The following is a 6,965-nucleotide window of genomic DNA, read 5'->3' on the forward strand; positions in this document are numbered from 1 at the left end:
ACAGCTTATGTAGTGTTAAGAAGCGGTTTTAGTCTCTAGCTGGGCTATTACCAGTGTGTTGTGTTATTAAGCGTTCACCCTTAAAGAAGTCGGACCCCGGTCCTCTAAGGGCGATCCCGATCCTAATAAATACCATAAAATATATGAATGGTCCACATGGTGGATGAATAGGCCCACATATATGACCTTGTATTCTTTCAAAAAATTTCAAGGGTTCAGTTCTAATTTTAGATGATGATGGCATTATTATTAACTTTCCTTGTGAACAAGCAGCACAAGAAAATTTATTGGGTAGAAATTTTTTTTGGTTTTTCAGTGAATGTCCACATGAATGATTAATTATTCTTCGTATCATAATAGCTCCAGGGTGTCCCAATCTATCATGTCATGTAATAAAATTATTTTCATCGACAAACTTCTAGTTGGTAATTACATGTACTTCGTCAACACTTATGTTTGTGAGATATAATCCAGAGGAAACTACGGGTAATTTTTCTAAATAACATTTTTTACCCGAGATGATACTTGTGATAGATAAATATTCTGTATTGCTTTCATTTGAAGTCTCGATGTGATATCCATTTCCGCGGATATCTTTAAAACTCTAGCTGGGTTATTACCAGTGTGTTGTGTTATTAAGCGTTCACCCTTAAAGAAGTCGGACCTCGGTCCTCTAAGGGCGATCCCGATCCTAATAAATACCATAAAATATATGAATGGTCCACATGGTGGATGAATAGGCCCACATATATGACCTTGTATTCTTTCAAAAAATTTCAAGGGTTCAGTTCTAATTTTAGATGGTGATGGTATTATTATTAACTTTCCTTGTGAACAAGCAGCACAAGAAAATTTATTGGGTAGAATTTTTTTTTGGTTTTTCAGTGAATGTCCACATGAATGATTAATTATTCTTCGTATCATAATAGCTCCAGGGTGTCCCAATCTATCATGTCATGTAATAAAATTATTTTCATCGACAAACTTCTAGTTGGTAATTACATGTACTTCGCCAACACTTATGTTTGTGAGATATAATCCAGAGGAAACTACGGGTAATTTTTCTAAATAATATTTTTTACCCGAGATGATACTTGTGATAGATAAATATTCTGTATTGCTTTCATTTGAAGTCTCGATGTGATATCCATTTCCGCGGATATCTTTAAAACTCAACAAGTTTCTTCGAGATTTGGACAAATACAATGCATTGTCAATACAAATGTTTGTTCCTTTAGGTAATATAATATTTACTTCCGGAGCCTTCAATATAATTTTTAAACTACTCGATATTATATTCAGACATGTCTCTTTCATAACCAAAGAAATAAAAAATTTATTGCTTTCCTAAATGGTATGTGTTCACTTCCAGGAACCTTAATTTTTTTGATTAAATAAAATATAATATTAATAATTAATAATGAACAAATAATAATAATAATACAAAAAGCATCATGAAACTAAATATATATAAGACATTAATTAATATCGCTTTTATTTATATATTTTTTTCGAAATTTTATTAAATATTATAAAGAAAACACAAAATATCAAATGACTTAATTCTTATTTTCACGCTCGACAAGAAAATTGGCTACATCAAACCCGGAGAAGTCATCGAGTCCAAAAGCTATTTTATCATCACCTGGAGCCGAAGTCGAGTTGCACTCGATGGGCCATTTTCCTTTTAGCAATGCCTGATAAAGATTGATAAAATGCATCCCCTCTTTTAGCCGAGTGGCAACAAGATGTGGATATCCCCCAGGCCTCCATGAGGTCCTGGGTTCGAGCCCGTCAGGCGGCAAGTTCTGCGCCTGGTTAATTGGTTAAGTATGTTTGCGGGCTATGTACTTAACCCGCGGGGATTAGTCGGCACTCCATAGGAGTAGCAGAACCCAGCGTTCTAAAAAAAAGATTGATAAAATGCTTCGTCGTACGACAGGTACGTGACCAATGACCTTTCATACCGCAACGATAACATTTGTTTTCCACGGTCTTATTAATTTAATCATTTTCATCATCGTTGAGAATATTATGTCGACCACCACCACCACGTTCATGACCATTTCCGCAGGCATGGCCTGGAAAATGACCACGGACACGACCACGACTACGATGTCGTCCTTTATAATTATATGATGTCACATTCACTTCAATGAATGGGTTCGATCTAGTTGGACGGGCCTCATGATTTTTCATCAAAAGCTCATTATTTTGTTCGACCAATAATAGACATGATATTAATTCTGAATATTTATTAATACCTTTTGCACGATATTGCTACTGCATGAGCACATTCGATGCATGAAATGTGAAGAATGTTTTCTCTAACATGTCTCCGTCAATAATAGTTTCTCCACATAGTTTGAGTTGAGAAGTAATCCGAAATAAAGCAGAATTATATTCACTCACTGGTTTAAAATCTTGTAGGTGCAAATGCAGCCATTCAAATTGAGCTTTTGAAAGAATGATAATTTTTAAATGATCGTACCTTTCATTCAAATTGTTCCATAGGACCAATGGATCTTTCACAGTGAGATACTCAATTTTTAAACCTTCGTGAATATGACGACGAAGGAAAATCATTGTTTTGGCCTTATCTTGGTCGGACGTAGTGTTTTCATCTATGATGGTATTTCCAAGACGAGTAATGATAGGGGGAGCGAAAGATTTGCAGCGAATGTGCAGCGAACTGACGTGGAAGGCTGACTAGACATGATGACTCAACATTTTAAATTTTATTTATTTCTCTATTTCATTAATAATTTCTCTCTCTTCTTTTTATTAATCATTTATTTTTATCTCTTTAATCTTCATTAATAATTTATTTATATTATTAATTTATAAATATATGTTTATATATTTTATTATTTAACTCATTTATAAAATTTAAAATAATAATAGAGATAATAATAAATTAAATAAAAAATAACAAAATATATATTTTTAAATATATATTTAAGAGAATAAAAAATTAAATATAAAAATTCTTAATTTTTTAATTAATTATTTCTCTCATCTGTTAATATATATATATATATATATATATATATATATATATATATATATATATATATATATTAATAATTTATTTATTAGTTTTTAAAATGGGTTAATTAGAAACAAAAATTTGTCAAGATCAACTAACTCAAATCAAATATACTAATATTCAAAATCAAATATATTAATAATCAAATATATTAATATTCAATTGTAAATATTTTTTTTTATAAGAGTTAACATAATATAAGAAGAGAGAATATATAACATTTTGAGTTTTTAATTAAGTTTATAATACAATTTACAAGAAAATAAAATATAAAAAATAAATTAAAGAGAGAAAAAAGGAAAAACAACTATTAAAGAGTTTACGTAAAAAAAATATATATAATTTTAAAAATTATATATTTATATATTTAATTTATTTATTTTTCCTATTATAACTCGTTTTAAAAACAAATAAATATATAAATTATATAGAGGGAGAGTAGAGAAATAATTAATTTAAAAAATTATGAAGTTTTATATTTAATTTTTTATTATCTTAATTTATCAAATATAATATATATTTTTTTATTTAATTTATTATTGTCCTTATTATTATTATTCTAAATTTCTTATAAATAAATAAGTTAAATAATAAAATATATTTACATGTTAACTATAAAAACAAATTATTAATAAAGATTGTAGAAGAGATTAAAAAAATAAATAATTAATAAAGAGAAGAGAGAGAAATTATTAATGAATAGAAGAGAGAGGTAATAAAATTTAAAATGTTGAGTCATCATGCCTAGTCAGTCTTCCACGTCAGTTCGCTGCACATTCGCTGCAAATCTTTCGCTCCCCCTATCATTACTCTTCCAAGACCATTAGTGGCAAGATAAATTTTAGCATCTAGAATCCATGAAAGGTAATTCTTTTCGGTGATGTCAAGAGACGTGAACTCTAATTTCGTAAGGTTCGATATGAAATTGTTAGATGAAATAGTTAAGATTGAAAGTATAAGAGAATATCGTTATCAATCTTAATCGATTTGGTTTTCACAAATGAGGTGAGAAAATTTGGCTAAAACAAATGAGGAGGGAGCCTTCGACCTTTACTTCGGGATCGAGAGTTATCGTGCTGATAACGTGTTAAAAACATACAAGATAATGAACAAAATAGATAATAATAAGAGAATGTATTATTGTTTGTCAAAGGGATAATATTTACAATGTTCCTATGTGTCCTATTTGTAGGACTAGATACATAGAAACCAAAGGTCTTCATAATGGTGGAATATAAAACCAAGAGTCTTACACAATGGCATCCATTAATTATATTGCATTTATAATAAAAGCTTAATTTTATAAGGTAATATATTTTGATATAAATTTCTTCTCTGGAAATATTAATATGTATATTCATTATACAAATTTTATATATAAAATAAATTAGAACACGATAATTTAATTTGTTATAGTTTTAATTAAAGATTTGATTGGTTATTAAAATCATTAATGGGATAAAGGACAAATTTAAGACTCTTTTAATTTTTTGTCGTTGAAAGAATTATCGTTACACTATTTTGTTATATTTAGAACTCCGTACTAACAGCCTACTAACATCGTTAAATAATGTGTTAAATATTTTCCATGTCATTTAGTTATTTTATTTATTTAATATAAGTATTTTACATCTCATCAACAAATACACAACATATCTCTCTCCTATCTATTTTTCAAACATTATCTTCCCTCCGTTAAATATTTGGCATGTCATTTAATTAATTAATTTAATATAACTATTTTACCTATTACTAACTAATACTAATCCATTAATTAATACTTTTGGATTTTTTTTCCGTCAATTCTGCTTTGTCTTCCTTCCAAACATCATCATGAACGATTAAGTAACTCTTTCCTAACAAATTCAGGCACACGAGAAATATGAGAAATAGTAGCTCTTACGGACTCTATTTTTCTTCTTGATTCCAAGCCTCAATCTCTTACGGAAAATCTGTTGTATATTCGGTGCACCTCTCCTACAAAGATTGATGTATATTTCTATTACAACTTATTACAGACTTCACTACTAATATTAATGAAGGAGAGGAAAGTGTTATCGATTGGGTGTGGTGCGTTTAAATCACGATCATTCACAAATAATTTATAATATATATGTATCTGTGTTTTTGGCACGACCTCTTCTAAAATCAACTCTTTTGAATGATATGGGTAGCAGACAAATGTTTAGAAGTGAACCTAGTTACAAAGAGATAGACAATGGAAAATATATAAAATTATATTCATTTCAATCTTCTAGTCTAGTCTGTGTAACTGTGTGAATTATATATAAAACAACTTGTGGTGTGAATTATATTGTTGAAGGTGGTAATATAAATTTTATACAAGATTTCTTCTCTCTAGCATATTCAAGATTCTCATGTTGATAATAATAATACTAAGATGATGATAAACAACAACATCAATGGGAGTTTGATGATGCTAGTTGATAATGATAACCAGATTAATAATACTAATAATGAGTTTTTATTGCCTCCATCTATGACTTTAATAGTCAGATGATGCAAAGTCCCAACGGCAACCTATTATTGTGCTTTCACAAACTCAAGCAACTCGAATTCTGAACAAAATAATTTGTTTTTCTTACTCTTCAAAGCCTTTCCATTTCTTTTCTGTCTTCTTGCGGTAGTTCTTCTTCCACACCTTATTTCCTCCTTCAATATAGATCTCAAATTAATAATCTCAAGAAAAAAAACCGAATCATTTGAAAACCCAGATAATAATACTATTCCCCAATTCTTGGAATTAACCATAATGATCTGTCAGCAGGTTTTCATACACGACATGGTACAGAGCTACGACTACCGAAAATTAGTAGTTGAAGAGAAATCTGGAAGCCCTTATAATCAAGAAGAAGAATAGAGTCCGTAAGAGTTACGGTTTCTCTTGAGCCTGGATTTTTTAGAAAATAATTACTTAATCGTCTTGATATAAGGAAAATGAAACAAAATTTCTCCAATTTGATCATAAACAAAGAAAAAATACCAAAATGGCGAATGGGTGTCGCAGGGAAGATAATGTTTGAAAAACAGATGGGAGAGATATGTTGTGTATTTGTTGATGAGATGTAAAATACTTATATAAAATAAATAAAATAACTAAATGACATTGAAAATATTTAACACATCATTTAACGATGGAGGAATGATACATATCTCTACTGGGAGGCAGCGGGGGAGCGATGGCCTACGTGTCCGACAGGTAGAATTAATAAATAAATAAAAATATAATAATAATTAAGACACGCTTCAAAGTAGAATATTCTCTCTCCTCTTATTAATTAATTTCTTATTCCTCTTATTAAATAATTTGTTTTTCTATCTCTACAAATTAATTTTTCTCATTTATCCCTATTCTCACGATTATTATTTTACTCATTTTTTAGATATTTATTATCTCAACGGGTAAAATAACTCAACATTTTACAACAAACTCTCACATTAAATATTTAAATAATATGTTTAAATAAACCCTAAACCCTAAACCCTAAACCCTAAACCTTAAATCCTAAACCCTAACCCTAAACAACGATTTATGATTTAGAGTTTAGAGTTTATAATTTAGGGTTTATAATTTAGTGTTTAAATAAATTAATTAGCTAGAGATGAGAGAGATAAATTAATTAATCAGTGAGAGAGAAAGAGAGATAAATTAATTTTTTTTTAATTTCACCCTGTCCGCCACGTAGACGATCGCTAGGCCCTGGCCTAGTATAGATATGTATCATTTTTCTTAACGATGTTAGTAGACTATTAGTACGGAGTTCTAAATATAACAAAATAGTGTAACGATAGTTCTTTTAATGACAAAAAATTAGGAGATTCCTAAATTTGACAAAATACTTCGATAAAAGTCTTAAATTTGTCATTTATCCCAATTATTAATAATAATGAATGA

Source organism: Impatiens glandulifera, chromosome 2, assembly GCF_907164915.1.
Source record: "Impatiens glandulifera chromosome 2, dImpGla2.1, whole genome shotgun sequence".
Classification (NCBI taxonomy): Eukaryota; Viridiplantae; Streptophyta; class Magnoliopsida; order Ericales; family Balsaminaceae; genus Impatiens; species Impatiens glandulifera.